General features: G+C 37.2%; 2 pseudogenes; both read right to left on the bottom strand.

Annotated features, from left to right (window-relative positions):
• Window positions 1–4,960: 4,960 nt before the first annotated feature.
• LOC102846462 lies at window positions 4,961–5,356 on the bottom strand (annotated as a pseudogene).
• Window positions 5,357–10,006: 4,650 nt separating this feature from the next.
• The window catches only part of LOC102846055, a 90,808-nt pseudogene continuing 79,761 nt past the window's right edge, over window positions 10,007–21,053 (bottom strand).

Here is a 21,053-nt window from a genome sequence, read left to right as displayed (position 1 = left end):
TTATTTTTGTGTGAGTGTACTGTCAAATCAGATCTGACTGGTACAGGAGGGCATTGTCCCTCCTTCTCCGGCAGAGCATCTGGTGGATTCAAACCATGCGCCTCTGGGATTGTAGTTGCAGCTCCTTACCACTAAGCCACCAGAGCTCCCCTTGTTGTTGTTCTTTTGACCATCCACTGGATATTCAGTACTGTGGAACCAAGTAAACTAAAACTGTTAACTATCTCAATCCCTTCACCATCTGTACTGACTCTGCCATTTGGCCCAGTAGTGAGAACCTTTGTTTTCTTGATGTTGAGCTTCAGTCCATATTGGAGGCTGCAGTCCTTGACCTTCTGCAGCAAGCACTTCAGGTCTTCCTCAGTTTTAGCAAGCAGGGTTGTGTCATCCACATAACGCAGGTTGTTGATGACTCTTCCGCCAGTCCTGATACCACATCCTTACTAGTACAGCCCAGTGTCTCAAATGATCTGTTTTGCATACAGATTGAAAAGGTATAGAGACAGAATACATCCCTGATAGACCCCCTTCTTGATTTTGAACAATGTAGTGCCTCCTTGCTCTGTTCTGATGACTGTCTCTTGGTCCAAGTATAGGTTTCACATTAGCACAATCAAATATTCTGGGATTCCCATTCTTCTCACAGTCAGCCATAGTTTGTTGTGATCCACACAGTGAAAAGCCTTTGCATAGTCAATGATTCAGGTTTTACACGAGCACAACTAAGTGTTTGGAATTTCCATTCTTCTCAATGTTAGCCAAAATGTGTTATGATTCTTACAGTCAAATGCCTCTGTATAGTCAATAAAAAAACCAAAAAGACATTCTGCTGGTATTCTCTGTTCTCAGTCAGGATCCATCTGATAGCAGCAATGATATTCCTAGTGACATGACCTTTTCTGAATCCCACTCTAACTTCTGGCAGTTTCCTGTATATGTACTATTGTAGATATCTTTGGATGATCTTCAGCTGTATTTTGCTTGCATGTGAATTTAATAACATTGTTCTAAAATGTCCATATTCTCCTGGATCACCTTTCTTTGGAAAGAGAACAAGTGTGGATCTTTGCCAGTCAGCCAGCCGGCAGTTATCCTCCATATTTCTTAGCATATACTGATGAGTATTCCCAGGTCTTCATCTGTCACTTGAAACATGTGAATTGGTATGTCATCAATGCCTGCATCCTTACTTTTTGCCATTGCCTTCATTGCAGCTTAGACTTTTTCCTTCATTACCATTGGCTTTTGATCATATGTTTTTTTTCCTGAAATACGTCAGTATCTGCCAGTGCTTTTTGGTACAGTCATTCTGTGTATTCCCTCCATCTTCTTTTGATGTCTCAAGGATCATTCAATATTTACCCAATAGAATCTCTCAATATTGCAACTTGAAGCTTAAATTTGTTTTTTAGTTCTTTCAGCTTGAGAATTACTAAGTAAGTTCTCATTTTATTCTCCAATTCTAGATCTTTGCATACTCTATTATAATAATTTGCTTGGTTTTATCTAAGTGTCCTTTGAAATCTGTCCAGCTCTTTTACTTCATCTCTTCCCTTTGTTTTGGCTTCTTGATGTTCTAGTGTAGTTTTTAAGGTGTCTTCTGACATATAGAACACATGTATATATGGTGTATTTTAAATATTCATAAAGTCATGTTGTTGTTGTTGATTGCTCTCAAGTCAAGCATGATTCATTGCGAGCTTATGAACTAAAGACCTGAAGCCTTGTCTCTTTATAACTATGGTTGATTCTCAAAGCTCATAGTTTCCAGAGGCATATTTTTTAGGAAGTGGAAATACGTATATGTGTATATATAATTTTCAGACGATGTTATTTTCAGATTAAGGAGAGTAATAGAGATGATAATTAAGTAGTTGTTTAAGAAGTAAACATACAAAAGTATGTGCCAGGAAGCATAAGTTCATTTTTAATGGCTAACATAATTGGTCTAAATAATTTAAATAAGTAACGAGAGAAAGTTTCATTTTCTTAGACAAAACAAAACAAAAAATATTTGAAATTAATAGGTCCTTTTTTTATGGTAAGATGCTACACATCCAGAATGTTCTTATAATTAAAGTTTGCCTTAAGTATAAAAACCAGATATGCTTATACTCCCTGAAATGAAGAAATCTATATAACAAATATAATCATAAAGACATTTCAGTTAAGTTGGATTTTCTCCTCAAAGACAAAACACAATTTGTGAAATTCAGTCTTTAGAGTTGCAAACATTCACCATATTTAATTCTCACACAGAGACAATGATTTTAATAAATATATTCCATAAATAAAAGGTGGCAAACATAAATATGTATGGGTAGAAAAACCAAATTATGAATTCTCTCCTGCTACCATGAATGCTGATTATCAAAGGTGATTGGTTGAGTTTTTATTTAAAAAGTATAATTAAGTTAACGTCACTTGAAGAATTTATAGTTAAGTCTCTGTACCATGTTTCCTGATGTCTGATTTTGTGGAGCTGTGATGGCAGAATGTGCTACCTGTCACACTGCTACCTAAAAGATCAGTAGTTCACATTCCCCAGCAGTACCATAAGAGAAAGATAGGGAATCTCCCACAAAGATTAACAGCTTTAGAAATCTCTTATAGGGTCTCAAGTCAAAATCCACTTGATGACAGTGAGTAAATAACTTTCTGTGGAACTTTGGTAAATGATCTCTGAGTAATAACAAATTTGTTAGAAAAAAGCATCTTAATATGTTCAGTGTCTATGCTAATTTTTAAGTATCTAATAATGCAAGAAATGTACCATTTTCATTTTGAATTTACCTTCATGTGTAGATGTTGCTGTTTTGAGTATTGTCAAGTTGAAACTGACCCATAGCTGACCTTCAGGTGGGTTTTCAGAGGCAGCAGAGTGAACAGGAAGAGATTGTCCATCCCTCTATTGTGAAGCAGCTGGTGGATTTGAACTGCTTGCCTTTGGTGTCATAGCACAATTTATTACCACTAGGCCACCAGAGTTGCCCATGCAGATAAAATAATATTTAACATAATATTATTTTCATAGGTTGTATTTTTATTATGTAGCATTAAGTTAAAGTCAACTCAGCTGACCATCCAATATATTTTCTGAGGCAACTGATTGCAGGAAAGGAGAATGCTCATCTTTCTTTGAAGCCCTTGGTGAGTGAGTTCACACTCCCTGCCTTTGGTTTGTCAATGTAATGGCTTACCACTAAGCTACAAGAGCAACATTTTTATAAAATATTATACTCATATGTAACATTTGTCACAAGTTTTAGAAAATGAAACAAAAATTCTAATATATCATCAACAAGTGTTCCCAAGTGAAACTGGACATATCTGAAATAAATATTGAATATTTCAAATTTGTCTTCCATGATAAGGCAGTTTAACTATCCTGAATTATCCAGGACAGCCTAACCCACATGGATCATTTGGACCGTTGCCCAGTGGTTTCATGAACTTAGGTGCATAGCCACAGAGGAGGATCAGGTCATGGCACCACCTGTAACTTAAGACATCTAACAGCTCCTCAATTTTTTTAAATTTTTTACTTCAGCAACTTATCTGCTTCGTGCAGAATTCACTAATTTTGTAAAAATCATATTGGGTTTTCATATTATCATTCATGGCATTTTGGTTTTTACAGCAATTGTCACCATTAATTTAATCAAATAACTATAATGTCTAATCAACCTTTGGTATCTTGGTAGAAAGTAAAGAGGACCAGGGGAATGTCTGTATCTATTTCATTGACTATGCAAAGGTATTTGACTCTGTGGACCATAACAAATTGTGGTTAACCTTGAGAAGAATGGGAATCCAGAACACTTAATTGTGCTCAAATGAAACTTCAGACCAGGAAGCAGTCCTCAGAACAGAGCAAAGAAACACTGCATGGTTCAGAATCAGGAAAGGAGTGTGTCATGGATGCAGTCCGTCTCCATATCTTTTTAATCTGTATGCAGAACAGATCATTCAGGAGACTGGGCTCTATGTGGATGAATGTGGCATGTAGATGACACAATCTTGCTTGCTGAAAAGGAGGAGGACCTGAAGTGTTTGCTGCAGAAGGTCAAGGACTGTAGTCTTCAATATGGATTGAAGTGAAGCATCAAGAAAACAAAGATTCGCGTCATTGGGCTAAGTGGCAACACCATGATGGATGGAGAAAAGATTGCGGTTATTAACAATTACAGCTTGCTTGACTCCACAATCCACACTCTTGGCACTAGCAGTCAGGAAATCAAAAGACTAATTGCACTGGGGAAATCTGCTGTTAGGGACCTCTCCAGAGTACTGAGAAGTGATGATATCAGTCTAGAGACTAAGGTGCACCTGACTGGTCATGGTCTTCTCAAGTACTTGCTATGCATCAGAGAGCTGTATAATGACGAAGAATGACAGAAGAATTGATGCCTTCAATTTGTGGTGCTCATTTTATCATTCGGTTGTTTACTTCTTTTTGAGGTGTAATGTTTTTAAAAATTTCAGAGAGGAGACTTTTGTCAAATGTGTTATTTCCAAATTTTCTTCTAATTCTGAAAATTCTTGTTTGACTTTTTGACTTTTGCTTATATATATATATATAAGCAGGGATTTAATTTTCTAAAGATCTAAATCACATAGATTATCCTCTGTTCTTTATGCATTTTCAGATACCTTTGGTAGTCTCTTTATGCCATATACTAGGGCTCCTAAATCCAGCCCCCCCCTTTTTTTTTTTGCTTGTGGCTTCAAGTTTATTTCCACTTGGGTTGGATAAGACAGCTACGAATATTAAGAAAGCTCTAGTGTGATTAGACAGTAAAGAATGGGGTTCTCTCAACTTTTGGTCTTTTGCTTCTTTGATATAAAAAGAAGCACTCACTTCTCCACTTAAAACCCCTGCCTAGTCTATAGGGTGGGGGGCAGGGAGGTGCTGACAAAAGCCCCTCAGGAAAGCTTTGGTGGTGGTGATTGTGCCCATTCAGGAGGGGCTTGGGGACAGAGCCACCTGGGTGCTGCCAGGCTGCTTTCTCACGGTGCCCTGGGCCAAGTCACAGGCCATCACACCACCAGAGGCCCGGGGGTGTCCCAGGTGCTCTAGGGACTCCAACACAGTGGCCATGAAAGAGACACTGGTCTTCCGGAATGAGAAGCTGGCCCACCAGTGGCCCGGGTCAGCCTCGGGGAGCCCTGAGAGGTAAGGAATGGCTTCCCCCTGGTGCTCAGGGCTTCCACAGGAGCTGTTACTGGAAGTTGATCCCAGCCGGTGCTGGCAGTAGTTGTGTGTAGTCACAGCGAGGCGCTGAAGGGGATGGTCACCATACTCTTGTGTTTGTAGCTTGGTGGAAACCTCCACAGTGACCCGTCGGGGCCTCATTCTGTGATCACGAGTGGCAGGACACTGGGAGGGAGGAAAATACCTAAGCCAAGAAGCCTATTTGTGCAAGCAAACACAGATGGTCACTCCAGCTCCTTGACCTGTGCCCACTGTCCCTTTTTTCTTTAATGATTTTTATAGTTTTGGTCCTAGGTAAGTCTTGAGTTAATGTTTGTATAACGTGTGAAGTACGGGTCTTGATTAATTTTCTGCAAATAAATATGCAGATTTGCCAGAAACTTTTAAAAAATTTTTGAAAATTATTTTTCTTTTATATTAATTCGCATACAAGATTTGTATAGATTGCGTTTTGTTTATATGCATTGTGTTCCATGAATTCATTTAGTCACATTATGTTTCATGCAATCATTACTATACATTGAATTTTATACAATTAATCACCATTGACTCATGTCCACCAGGACCCCCTGAACCTTTCCTAATTCCTTAATCTCCTCCCTCTGCCCACCAAACACTTTGTTAAGGAGGCTATCTTTCCTCTCATTTGGTGGCTTTCATCCCTGTCAAAGATCAATTGTCTACAGGTGGAGAAATGTATTCCTGCAAGTCAAATATATTTCTTTACTCTTTATGACTATTGATGTGCTGGCACCAAGAGGTTTGTTAACTGGATGTACTAGTTTTTGAGTTCAGAATTATAAGACCGTCTACTATTTTTCACATCTTAAGTATCATTTTTCATACTGTATTCTTAGTTGTTAGCAACAGTTTGTCTGGATATTCCAATAAAAAAATCATCATGTGAACACAAGGATTTCCAAAAATGGAAATAACTCAGATAATTAGAGTTTAAACGTAACGACCATTGTATATAAGTCTAAATTACCTCCATCATAAATATTATACACATTTTATCTGAAATTTGAATATCAAGAAATCTTAGGAAATGACAACAGTTACAAAATTCAAAGAAGACCTTCCTTATTGGTGAATCCCAGAACAGTTACTTGTATTCATGTAAAGTCTATACTTGGACTGGGAAACAGCTATCAGAAGAGAACAAGGAAATACTGCATAGTTCAAGATCAGGAAAGGTGTGTGACGGGGATGCATCCTGTCTCATACCTTCTCAATCTATATACAGAAAAAATCATTTGGGAGGCTGAAGTATATGAGGAGGATTGTGACATAAAGATTGGAGGAAGACTTATCAACAACCTGTGTAATACAGATGACACAACCTTGCTTACTGACCTGAGGAGGACCAGAAGCATTAGCTGCAGAAAGTCAGGGACTGCAGTCTTCAATACAGATTGAAGCTCAACATAAAAAACAAGGATTCTCATAATTGGGCCAATGAGAGGCATCATGATAGATGGAGAGGACACTGAGTTTGTTAATAAATTTAACTTGCCTGGTTCCAAAATCAACATGTTCAGCACCAGCAGTCAGGAAATCAAAAGACAAATTATATTGGTAAAATCTGCTGTCTGGGACCTCTTCAGAGTACTGAAGAGCAACAGTGTCAGTCTGAAAACTAAGATGTATCTAATCTAGGCCATGGTCTTTGCAATTATTTGCTATGCATCAGGGAGCATGACAAAAACTAAGGATGATAGAAGAAGAATAATCAATGTCTTTGTGTTGTAGTGCTGGAGAAGAATTTTGAACATACCGTGGATTGCCAACAGAACAAACAAGTCTATCCTGGAAAGGGTGAAACCAAGCTGGTCCTTGCAAGTATGAATTTTGAAGCTCCATCTCACATACTTTGGGCATTATGCCAGAAGGGACCAGTCCTTGGAGAAGTACATCATAGTCGTAAGGGTGGAGCGGCAGCCTAGGAGAAGACAACGCTGGATGAGATGGATTGACTCAGTGACTGGAGAAATGGCAGTGAATGTGTAGGAGACAATGAGATTGGCTTGAGATAGGGCAGGGTTCAGAACTATTATACATAGGGTCGATATGAGTTGCAGGTGATTCAGTGGCACAAAACAACAACAGCAACTAGTATTTATTGATGATCTGTTCATTGTATTAGTGATACTTGATCATTAGACCAAGATAGTTATAAGATGAAATGGAGACTGGAGATATTGTAAAAAGATAATTAACTATAAAAATCTCTGCTGAAAGGGTATCTGAGTGGGATTTGGTATTGGATTCAGTCATCTTCTCTGGGAAATATAGCCTTCCTCTGATCAATAAGTTCCAGAAACAGCCACTTTGGAGATACAATCCGTATAATGCGAAGTTCCTTGGCTATTAATAAAGTAGTGAGAAATGTAGCTGATACCAGCATTAAATTACTACTCAGGAAAAATAGGGAGAAATATATACAACAGCCCTAAACCCTGCTCTGTCCTGTGCCAGTCTCACTATCTCCGACATACCTACCCCCATTACGCCAGTCATTTAATCAATCCACCTCATAGAGGGCCTTCCTCTCCTGTGCTGTCCCTCCACCCTCCTAAGCATGACATCCCTCACCAAGAACTGGTTCCTCCTTGCAAAATGTCCAAAGTATGTCAAATGAAGCTTCCAAATCCTTGCGTCCAAGGAGCAGCCCAGTTTAACCCTCTCCAGTTTGAACTGTTCGTTTTCTTAGCAGTCCATGATACAGTCAATACTCTTCTCCAACACCACAGCTCAAAGACATCAATTCTCCTTCTATCCTCCCTAGTCATTGTTCAGCTCTTGATGCATAACAAGTGATTGAAAAGACCAGGGCAAAGTATCAGACACAGTTTAGTCTCCAGAGAGACACCATTGCTCTTCAGTACTTTGGAGAGGTCCCTAATAGCAGACTTTCCCATGGCAATACATTTTTTTAATTTCCTGGCTGCTGGTGCCCAGAGTGTTGACCGTGGACCCAAGCAAACTAAAGCTGTGAACAATCTCAATCTCTTCAGTATCCATCCTGATGCTTTTAAATGGCCCAGTGGTGAGAATCTTTGTTTTCTTGATATTGAGTCTCAATCCATATTGAAGGCAGCAGTCCTTGACCTTCTGCAGCAAGCACCTCAGGTCCTCTTCAGTTTCAGCAATAAATTGTTCTTTTGCTGCTGTGTACCGTTGAGTCAGAGCTGACCATAGCTGATTATCTAGCAGGTTTTCAGAGACAGTTAATCACACTGGAGGAGATTGCCCATCCTTCTTTCATGCAGCAGCTGGTGGCCTCAAACCCCATGCCTTCTTCGGGATTGCAGCACAGCTTCTTACTTCTAGGCCACAAGAGCTCCCGATACATAGCAACAGAAGATTTAAAGTAAAACAGATGACTAACAATAACAGAAATACTGATATGCTTCACTAAGATTAATTTTCAAAATTCCTCTATTAGGACACAGTGATATTGTATCTTTAAACAAACACATAAAAGCTAGAGAATCAAGTCAGCTTTGAGCAAAATAAACACGTGACAAAAGTGCAGGTATGAGAAGATGTATAAATTGGATAGAATTGCTGAAGGCTGCTCAACAATTACAATAAGCCTTTTAAAATGTGCATTGATGACACTTCACAATTTATCCCTCTAGGAACTTACTAGAAAATAATTAGAGATGGAGGTGATAATATATTCCCAAATCTATGTATTTGCTCTTTCCATATTAAAAAAATATTAGAAATAGCAAACATTTCAGGTACAGAGCACATGTAGAACATTTTGCACCTGTTGTAAAATAACACTTCCCAATTCTAATACTTAATTTTACTACTATTCATCCAATTTTAATTCATAGTGATCCTTCATCAGATATGTGATGCTGTAAATCTTAATGGGAGAAGACTGCTCGTTTTTAGTCAGATATTCAAATGCATGTACAAGCTATAATGCAGGAATTTATAAATGTCAGAATGTGCTCCTTAAAAAACTTATGTTCTTCAAAATGTTATACTGGAAATAAGGCTTAAGAAAGCATGAGGGGAATGTCCAGCCTTTTTACCAATTTTGAAACCTTATTACCTGACAATGTTTCAAAACGTAACCCCAGTAGAAATAGTTGTAAACAATTACATTTCAACTAGCAGTTTACACAGTATCACAGGATATCTTAAAAACTGGGCTTTTGCTTCTTTCTTTGAAATCAGAAATTTTAAAAAATAACTTGCTGCTGCTGCTGCTTAAAAAAAAAAACAAAAAACAAAAGAAAAACACACTAAGATACAACTTTGCAATTCCTTCAATAGACCTTTCAGCTTCTCCAGACATCTTAGTTCACTGAAATATAGTATTTTTGAAGTTTCAACAGTCATTACTTCTACTGAAAGAAGACCATTCTGTGTTGTTAAAAAGAAAAAAAAATCACAGATCTTCTCTGGGGATATAAGTGGTAGAACTTTGTCATTATGGCGCTATATGTTTCCATTTTTTTTTTTCCTTTTTCAATAAATCATTTAAACTAATTTGAATGAAAGAAATACAATGTATAGCACAGTTGTCCCTGGGTGGCACAAAATGTTGACATTCTAAACTGCTAAATGGAAGTTTGATAGATTGAACTCTTTCAGAGGAACCTTGGCAGACGGACTTCATGATCGGTTTCCAAAAGTAACTATTAAAAATCCTATAAAACATTTCTACTTTGCATATATGGGGTCAAAAGGAGTCAAAAGCAACTCAATTACAACCCAAAGCAATAATCTAGGAAGGCCAAAGATAGTAAGAATGTTTTCTATAGTCACCTATGCTACTGTTTTGTTTTCATTTTTCCTCTCGCATTGCTGTTCACTGAGTTCTTTATCATTTACAATGTTCACATCGTCACTCTCTGTGATATTTGTGTTTATCACATATTTTCTTCGACTCAAGAGGTTTTTGGTTATCACTAACTAAAATAAACAATGGACAGTAGTCACAGCCTTCAAGATGAGTTCCATCTAAACATCAAGGGGAAAAAATATCCTTACCACGAGACTAATAGGCAACAGCATGGTAGATGGAGAAGAGGTAGAAATTGTCAATGACTTTAACTTGCTTGGATCCACAATCAACACCCTTAGCAACAGCCAGGAGATCCAAAGACATATTGAATTGGGAAACTCTTCTCTCAGGGACCCCTCTAAAGTGATGAAGAGTGATGATATCACTTTGAAGACTAGGATACACCTCATCCAAACTATAATCTTTTTAATTACTGGAAGGGAAAGTTGTACAATTAATAAAAGTGAGTGAGTAAAAAGAACTAATGTCTTTGATGTGTAATATTGAAGAAGACTGCTGAATATTCCATGGTCTGTCAATTTTTAACAGATATGTTTACTGTAGTATGTGTGCAATGCAAATAATCTGTCAGACATAATTCAATGAGAACATACTAATCTCATATATAATCAATGCTGACTTTTGAATACTCTTTTAAAACAACAAATACTGCATGCGACCTTTATTAAAGTAATAGAAAGATAACTAGTAAACTATGTATGAGGCTCAAGGGGAGGAGTAGAAGGGTGATGATGAGAGAGAGGAAATGATAGGGTCTCACAATTTGATGGATGTAGGAGGGTAAGCAAAAAACTGGGAAAGATCTGGTTGGGATCTGGAAAGACAGGGTAATGTTGGACATCATTCAATAATGATTACTTTTACAAAACATAATGAATGGTCACAAAGAACATGGGAACAACCCAAACGTCCAACCACAGTTGAATGGATTGAGAAGTTATGGTTACATTCACACTGTGGACTACTACACAACATGCAGGAACAATGATTTTGAAAATCACTACTTAACTTGGAAAGGACTGGAGAGCATTATGCTAAGTGAATTAACTCAGTCCCATAAGGACAAATACTGTATAAGACTATTATTGGAGAAATAGATAATTAGTAAAACATGTATGAGGATCCAAGGGAGGGAAGATAGTAGCAAAGGGGTGAGGATGGGCAGGGGGCTAATCATAGGTTTGCACAATTTGATAGGTGGCAGGAAAGGTGGGTAAAGGAAATGGGAAAGATCTGGTGTGATAAATAATGCATACCAACTTTGTAAGTAAACCAGTATAAAATAAAATTTTTAATAAATAAAATAAACCCATAATGAATGGTAATGAGTGCATGAAACACAGTGTGGATGAAGGATAGTGTCAAGTTCAATGTGTATAAACTTTATAAGCAAATGAATATAAAATAAAAAGTAAAAAGAGAAAATATTCCAAAACAAAAAGTGCAGTTAAAGTATTTTAAAGGAGATGACATTTTCCAATACCTACAAAGACATATACTATGGCTTTAATTAATATTCATGTTTTAAGAGAAGGTTAAAGTAAAGTGGTTATTAACTTGAACTTTGAAAATGAGTGTTCACATACTCTGATAAAACACAGACCTTAATGACATTTCTTATTTCTTTCTTCTTTCACTACTTTTTATAGCATTGCTGTTGCCTTAACTTCCATATTCTCATGCAAAAGTAAGATCTAGTAATAGTAATAAAATGAATTCATTTTATTCCTTAAATACATTTATCACATCAGTCTTCATATTACATCAGTTTACGTAATTATGATAAATTCTTTGAGAAAAAAACCTCTTGATTGTTTTCATAAACTGTTTAATGTCTTGGTAATTCAAAATCAGGAAAGGTTTGCATATGGGTAGTATTCTTTCTCCATATCTCTTCAATTTGTACGGTGATCAAATAATTTGAGAAGCTGACTTTTATGAAAAAGAAACACATCAACCGCCTGTATCATGCAGATAACGCAACTTCACTTGCTCAAAGTGAGGAAGACATGAAGGCCTTACTCTGGAATATCAAGGTTACAGCTTTCAATATGAATTACAGCTCAGTATCAAGAAAACAAACATCTTCACCACTGCACCAAAAAGCAACATTATGATAGATGAAGAAAAAAGTTACATTGTCACTTATTTCACCTTACTTGGACTCACAATCAACACCCTTGGTACCAGTAGCCAGGAGATCAGCTATCAAAGATGGCTACAAATTACTAAAACGCAACAGTGTCAGTTGGAAGACTAAGGTGTATCAGAGTCAGGCCATGGTCTTTTCACTAATTTACAATTTACTATGCATCTAGAGGAGTTCTGGTGGCCTAGTGGTAAGAAGCTGTGGTTCAATGCTAAAGGCATGCTGTTCAAATCCACCAGCTGCTTTGTGGATGAGCAATCTCCACCTATACAATTAACTGCCTCTGAAAACCCACGGAGAGGTCAGCTATGTGAGGGTTCCAACTTGATGGTACAACAACTATGCAGCTGAGAGCTGGATAATGAATATGGATGACAGAAGAAAAATTGATGCCTTTGAGTTGTGCTGTTGGCGAAGAGTACTGCATATCCCACAAACATTCAGAACAGATATATCTTAGAAAAAGTGCAGCCAGGGTCCCCCCTGAAGCGATTTCCTGCCATGCAATATATAGATAGCCCTGGAAACCCAAAGAAGTGTGTCAATTTCAGCTCTATAAAAATAAGTTTTCTTTTTAACCTCTTTATTACACAATATATGTGACATAAATGATATTGTTTGATAGTTTCTACATTCTGTTGGTTCACTTTTCTTAGGAATATGGATCTCTTCCAATGCCAGACAGGTATCCTCCAAATTTTCTGGCATAGACTGGTGTGTACATCCAAGCCTGCATCTGTTAATTAAAACAAGTCAAATGGTATCCCATTCATTCTTGAGGCCTTCAATGTAGCTTCCATTTCCTCTTTCATTACATCGACTCCTGCTCATATGATATTTCCTGAGATTTTTTTTCTGTGTCAATCAGTTCCTTTTGGCACAATGATTATGTGTATTCCCTCTATCTTCTTTTGATGCTTTCTGGGCCTTTCAATATATGGCCTAGCATCTTTCAATATTATAACTTAAGGTTTACATTCATTTTTCCTTTCTTTCAGCTTGAGAAATTCAGAGCAAGTTCGTCCCTTTTAATTCTCCAATTCCAGCTCTCTGTACATTCTATTATAACAAAGATTCTTACAACCGGAACAATAGGCAACATTATAATGGATAGAAAAGAGATTGAAACTTTCAACAACTTTATCTTGCTTTGATCCACAATTAATACCAGCATTCAGGAAATCAAGAGACATATTGCACTGGGAAAGTCTGAAATTAGGGACCTCTCCAAATTATTGAGGAGTAATGTTGTCACCTTGAGGACTAAGGTGTGTCTGGTTCAGTGCATGGTCTTTCCAATCATTTGTTATGCATCTGAGAGCTGGACAATCAATAGGGATGACAGAAGAAGAATTGATGCCTTTGAGCTCTAGCATTGGAGAAGGGCTACCTAAGAGGGTACTAGGAGCCTGCTAACACATGTGGGCCCACACAAATAGAGGCTCAGGACCAGTTCAGTTCAATTTGGAATGCCATAAGTTTCACATGCATTTTCCCCCCTAATCTTTTCTTATAGTTCTTTCTTCTCTTTCTCTCCCACTGGAGAACCTAAGACTGCATAGAAGCTGGGAACCCAGAACAGTTTAATCATGATTTAAGCATTGCCTACACATTCATTCAGTACCCTTGGCTGGTTCTGTATGGCAGCTGGATATGACACTTTCACTAGCAGGTCAGTAAAGAATGAGCAAGGCAGGACTGCCCTGTTTCCTAGAGGCAACCCAAAGACTATTTTCCAGGGAGGATAGTCTCCTCAATCATTGAATTACTAATACACAAGAAATTAACTAGTCGATTGTTTACTATCTACCAAAAGGTAGATATGGACAAAAGGTCAAATAAGGTCAGATTTGATAAATGAGGAGTAGTAGTATGTTCTTTGTGTAATGGAAATGTTGTATGTGCTTTCAGATCAGAACCCATGCATAGCTGTACTCCAGTGGGTTTTCAAAGGCTCTAAGTCAAAATGTGAATTACTTTGGGAAATTCTGATGTCAGAGACCTCTTTAGAGTAACTGAGAGCAGTGATGTCAGTCTGGAGACTAGGGTATACCTAATCCAGGCCATGGTTTTCACAATTACTTACTATGCATTCAAAAGCTGGGCAATAACTAAGGATGATAGAAGAAGGATGGATGCCTTTGAGATGAATGTTGGACATACCGTAGATTGCCAGGAAAACAAACAAGTCTATCCTGGAGAGGGTGACTGAGGCTGCTTTCTAGAGGGAAGGATTTTTAAAGTTCCATATCACAGACATTGGACACAGGGCCTGGAGTGACCAGTCCTTAGAGAAGGACATTATGGTTGGAAGAGTAGAGGTACAGCATAAGGGAGGAAGATCAGGATGAGATAAATTGACTCAGTGACTGGAAAAATGGGATTAGGTCTATTGGAGATGATGAGATTGGCTCAGGAACTGGCAGGGTTCAGAGCTAATATACATAGGGTCGCTATGAGTTGAAGGTGACTCGCTGTCACATAACAACAAATCCCACTGGAGGAGAGTGATCATTTTTCTCCATAAAGCAGCTTTTGAATTTGAATTTTCTTCCTTTGGGTGGTGGTAAAACTTCTTGCCACTAGGCTGTCAGAGATTTCTGAAAATACATTAATTATAAATATATTATAATTATATTCAAAGTATAGAAGAAACTCCATCTATCCTGGTAACTAAATATTATAGCAAATAAGCACATCTGAATCTTTCCACTTTAAGAATTCTAATTTACTTACTAACTGCTTCAAATCCATTTGAAAGATGAATATTGAACAAGGAAGGCCAAAGAAGAATGGATGTCTTTGAATTATGCTTTGATAAAGAGTATTGACAATGCTATGGCCTGCCAAGAACAAATAAATCTATCTCAAAGGAGGGCAGACAGAGTACTCCTTAGAGGCAAGGATGGTGAAACATCATCTCACTTCCTTAGGGCATGTTTCCAGAAGGAATCAATTCTTAAAGAGAATGAATATGTTGGGAAAGGTAGAAGGTCAGAGAAGGAGAGAAATACCCTCAACAAAATGGATTGATATGATGACTATCATACTAGGCTTGAGCATGACAGAAATAATAAGTACGATGTAGAATAGGGCAAGATTTGGACCTGTTATGAGTTGTAGTTCACTTGAGTAACTACAAATATAGTTGCTGATTGGTGCAAATGGGTAAGTTCTAGACAAGAAAATTTGTGGTAGTTATAACCCACCAAAAGACACTTCAGAAGAAAGACCTTGCTATTTCCAATGGGTCAAAGTAATTAAAAATGCTCTGCAGTGTAATTCTACTGTGAAGCACATGGGGTCACTGTAAATAGATTAGATGGTAGCATTTTTTTTAAAAAAATATTGATGTGTTATTTAAAAATATCAAGAAATGAGTTCATGTATGAGTCAGATATAGTATTGCCAAATATGTTTTCCTAGTCTGTGGGCTTCTTTCATGTCCTTTCGGAAAATTTTTTTGATGTGCATAAAGATTTTATTTTTATAAGGTTCCATTCTTCTATTTTCCCTTGTGGTTGTATGTTTTTCATTAGGTTTGGAAGATGATTTATGCCATAAATTAAGACTTTTAATGAATCACAGATTATTTGATGTGTGGTGCAGTACAAGAGAGGATGACCCTGAATGAGATGAATTGACTAAGTGACTGGGGTGTAGGTATGTCAGAGACAATGAAGTTGGAAAGGATGGTAAGTTAGCAAGAAAGAACAGCATGATTCAGAGCTATTGTATGCATGGTCACTATGAGTTGCAGGTGATTCAACAGCACATATCAACAACAACACCCATGAGCAAACAACCCAGTCACAAAATGGGAACAATATATGACTAGACATTACACCAAAGAAGAAAGTGTGATGGCCAACAAAAACATGAAGAAATGTTCAAAGTCCCTAGGTAATAGATAAATGCAAGTCCAAGCAGCAATGAAATATCATTTCATCCCAGTAGCAATGGAAAAATTCAACCGGACAGAAACAACAAATTCTGGTGAAGATGTTCAAAGATTAGAGCTCTTATACACTACTGGTGGGAATGTAAAATGGTACAATTGTGAGGGGAGGGAGTGTGGTTCTTCCTCAAAAAGTTGGAAATACACATATTTAACCTAATTATCCTATTATTAGGAATAAAACCTAAAGAAACCAGAACTGTGACACAAACCAGTGTATGGATACCCGTGTTTTTTGCAGCATTATTCACAATAGCAAAGGGATGTAAATAGTCCAAGTGTCCACCAACAAATGAACAGAGAGAAAAACTATGGTACATTCATACAATGGAAAATTACATAGTACTGGAGAACTATGAACTTTTAAACCATTATGCAACATGGATAAGTATGGAAGATATTATGCTGAGTGAAATATTTCAGTCAAACAGGATAAATCCTGTATGAGACCACTGTTATAATAATAGGATAGGCATGGAGTGGGATGCCAGGAGAGATCAGTAAAAGAGTGGATAGATTATGAACCCTGTACTGGCTTAGATGAATGAAATGACTACCTGAAAGTAAGGATAATTAGGTATTGTTGTTCTTATTGTTATACTCCATTTAGTCACCAGAGACTCAGAGGGATTCTATATACAATAGCTCTGAAATCTGCCCTATTCTGATCCAGTATCACTATCTCCAACACACCTATGTCTATTACCCCTGTTACTATGTCATTCTATGTTATGCAGAGTTTTCTTCTCTTATGCTGTCCCTGTACCCATCCAAGCATGATGTTCCCCTCTAAGGACTGATGCCTCTTGGTCATTTGACCACAGTATATGAGACAGTTTCAAAGTCCTTGTCTTCAAAGGACAGTTTGGTTTCACCCTCACCAGGACAGACTTATTTGTTCTCCTTGTAGTCCATGGTATGTTCAAGGCTCTTCTCCAGCACCATAATTCAAAGATATTCATTACCTTCTGTTATCCTTAGTCATTGTCCAGCTCTTTGATGCATAATAGCAAGTAATTGTGAAGACCATAATCAGGTGTACCTTAATCTCTAGAATGATATCATTGCTTTAGCACTTTGGAGAAAATCATGACAGCAAATATCCCTAATGTCATTTGTCTTTTGAATTCCTGACTTCTTCTACCAAGAGTATTGATTGTGGAGAGGACCATGCTAAAATTAACAATCTCAGTCTGTTCTCCTTCTATCACAGTGCTGCCAATTGGCCCAGTGATGAGATTGTTTATCTTCTTGGTGGTGAGCTTCAATCCACATTGAAGACTACAGTCCTTGACCTTCTGCAGCAAACACCTTAGGTTCTCCTCAGTTTCAGCAAACAAGGTTGTATCATCTGTATAACACAGGTTGTTGATTAATGTTCCTCCAATCCTGATGCCATATTCTTCCTCACAAAGTTCAGTCTCCTGAATTATCTGTTCCGCATACAGATTGAAAAGATATGAAGACAGGATGTGTCCTTGATGAACTCCTTTCCTGATTTTGAACCATGCTGTTGCCTTGCTCTGTTCTGATGACTGCATCCTGGTCCAAGTATAGGTTTCACAGGAGCACAATCAAGTGTTCTTGGATTTCTATTCTTCTCAAGATTAGTCACAATTTGTTATGGCTCACACAATCAAATTATTTTGCTTACTTGATAAAACACAGACATTCCTCTGATACTCTTTACTTTCATCCAAGATCCATCTGACAATGGTAATAATGTCTCTAGTATCATGACTTATTCTAAAACTGGCTTTTATTTCTGCTATTTCACTGTCAATGTCCTGTCCTAGTCGATTAAGTATTATATGTCTGAAAAGTAACAAACTTGAACAAGACATACATCATAAAGCAAAAGGAGAGAGGGGATATGTATCAATGGAATGAATGAAAACCCAATATTTTGCTAAACTGTCACTAAAATCACAATTTAAAAAAGGTATTTGTCATAAATATATCAATACATAAATGGTAATGAATCACCAATTACTTTGTTTTAGGGATTGACAAAGGAGGTCACATGGTAAAGGGTTAAATGCCTTTTTCATAATCTAAAATTCAGCAATGTGAAAACACCATTCACTTTACAGAAGAAGACTAGCTGTATATTTGGAAACACAATAGAGAAATTTTACTCTGTTCTGCAGGGTTTCTGTGCATTAGAATTGACTAAACATCACGCAACAATAAAGACTGGCATAAATAAGACTGAAAGTATCATTTTTAAGTTGGCTATGTGCAGAAGAAAGGAATAGAGTATATAAATTTTAGAGGCTTTGAAAAGCTAATGGGAGTAAAGTGCTTATAAAGGATGTTTAATATATATTTTCAATAAATATTCTTTCATGTATTTGCAATAAACATGCTGCATTATATACAAATCAACAATCTTAATCATCTTTTATTTGTGGTAGTATTAGCTATTTTCTAAAATTTCTCCCTTTTCCATTTAATTTTTATTAATATTTTCAAAACCATTAACAGTTCTCCTCAGAGTCTGCATGTACAAATTATTTACACTGCACAAGTGAAAATTTACAAACTATAATAAGTGCTTAATTAAGAAAAATTAGTATTTCTCTGTCTACATGAAGATAAATGTAATTTTTAATGTAGTTGTTTTCAGTTTTTATTTGTTTCATAAGTTTTATCCTCTGATTGTTTAGAAGCTCTAAAATGATCTTAACTTCAATAACACCAGGACCTTTTTTATTAACTTATCCTGAGTACTTACTCCCTCAGTTTCTGATGTTGTCTCCAAAGTTAACCTGTGAGGTGAAGATCATGTATTGTGCTGTCATTTGAGAAAATACTGATGCAAAATTAGCAAATATGTGCTAATAGTTAACTTCATATGATTGTGAGAATCAACCAGTTTTTAGAGGATGAAGGGAAAAAACCAGAACACATAAAAAAAATGAAAAAGAAACAATGGTAAATAGTCCTCCTTTTATCAGTCTAAATTTACCACAAGCATGTAGTTTTCAAAGTAACCTAAATATAAGACAATAAGTGAAGTTTTAAATATAGTCCATTTCTAGGTTTTAAACATGTGACTTATATGTAGCTCCTACTTGTCCTTTAATATAGGCCTTCAAACTTGCTCTGCCATGGCCAAAGAAGTGAAATGGGGATAAACTACAAGTTTTACAATTTGGGTGAATCTTCACTATAGAATAGGAAAACACTGAGTCCCAAAACCTGGCATGGGAGACTCTAATGAGATAGGAGGCCCTCTCAGGAGTTTAATGCTCGTGATTAGCAGGACTGTAGAAAAGTAACTTAACATCTGGTAGCACTGGTTTTTAGCTAGCTGTTGCCATCTTTAGGCCTGCTTCAGTGTTATGTAAATTTGGCCTTAATTTGAAATGATTGTACAATTCCTACTCACAATTCTTCATCAAAATCACCTTCATTTGAAAAAGCTTTCTAAAAATAACCATATGCACCATTCCAATTGACATAAAAATTCTTTTTTTAAAAAAATTTACTTTATTATTATTTCGTGTGTGTGTGTACTGTCAAATCAGATCTGACTGGTCCAGGAGGAGATTGTTCCTCCTTCTCCAGCAGAGCATCTGATGGATTTGAACCATGCACTTCTGGCATTGCAGTACACCTTCTTGCCACTAGGCCACCCAGAACTCACCACTTGATGTACAAATTCTTAGAGACAAAGTATGAATCTCAGATACAGGCAATGGTCTTTGCAATCACTTGTTATGCATCAGAGAGTTGGACAGTGACCAGGGAGGATAGAAGGAGAATTGATGCCTTTGAGCTGTGGTGCTAGAGAAGAGTATTGAGAGTACCATGGACTGCTAGGAAAACAAACAGATTCATCCTGGAAAGGGTTAAACCGGGTGGGTCCTTGGAGGCAAGGATTCTGAGGCTCCATTTAACATACTTTTGACATGTTGTAAGGAGAGACCGGTCCTTGGAGAAGAACATCATGCTTGGGAGAGTGGAGGGACAGCGCAGGAGAGGAAGGCCCTCTATGAGGTGGATTGATTCAGTGACTGGGTTAATCGGGATGGGTGTGTCAGAGAGAGTGCGATTGGCACAGGACAGAGAAGAGTTTAGGGCTGTTGTACATAGGGTCGCTATGAGTCACAAGAGACTCGATGGCACATAACAACAACAATAACAACTCTGCCAGGCAGTTTGGAATTGCTCAAAGAAATAATCAAAATCATTGGCAATTGAAGAGATGCAAATCAAAATCACAGTGAGATACCATCTCACTATGGCAGCAATTTCAAAGTTTAACAGGACAGTAAGTAATAGATATTAGAGAGGATGTAGAAAGATAGAAAATTTTATACTTTTTTGGTGGGATTGTAAAATGGTACAACCACTCTGGAAGGCAGTTTATTATTTCCCAAAAGGCTGAACATGGACATTTTATATGACCCAACTATTCTACTGCTTGGAATATAACCCAAGGGCATGAAAACTGAGGCACAAATGGAGACTTACACACCAATGTTCACCACAATATTATTCATCATCACAAGAAATGTCCAACCACAATGGAATGAGTTGAGAAATTATGGTACATTCACACAATGGAATACTGTGAAGCACACAGAAACAATGATTTTGTAAATCACTACGTAACTTGGGATAGACTGGAGAGTATTATGCTAAGTGAACTAACTCAGTCACTTATAGACAAATACTGCATTGGAATACTATAGCAAAAGTAACAGAAGAACTAGCTTGATGTTTATAAGTGTACAAAGAGAAAAGGGGAAGGGTGGAAAGCACTAGGATAGCTAAGTTTAGTGGGCAGATGGCAGTGGTGCTGAAGAATAAGCCTCACTGTGGACTCAAAAAGACATGGTAGTAATAGGCATGCATCAATAGTAATTGATTATATAAAACTCTATGTATA

Source organism: Elephantulus edwardii, unplaced genomic scaffold (genome assembly GCF_000299155.1).
Source record: "Elephantulus edwardii isolate Elephantulus edwardi_28Jun2011 unplaced genomic scaffold, EleEdw1.0 scaffold00023, whole genome shotgun sequence".
Classification (NCBI taxonomy): Eukaryota; Metazoa; Chordata; class Mammalia; order Macroscelidea; family Macroscelididae; genus Elephantulus; species Elephantulus edwardii.
Note: the sequence above shows the minus strand (reverse complement) of the source record. Positions and strands in the feature narration are given on the sequence as shown.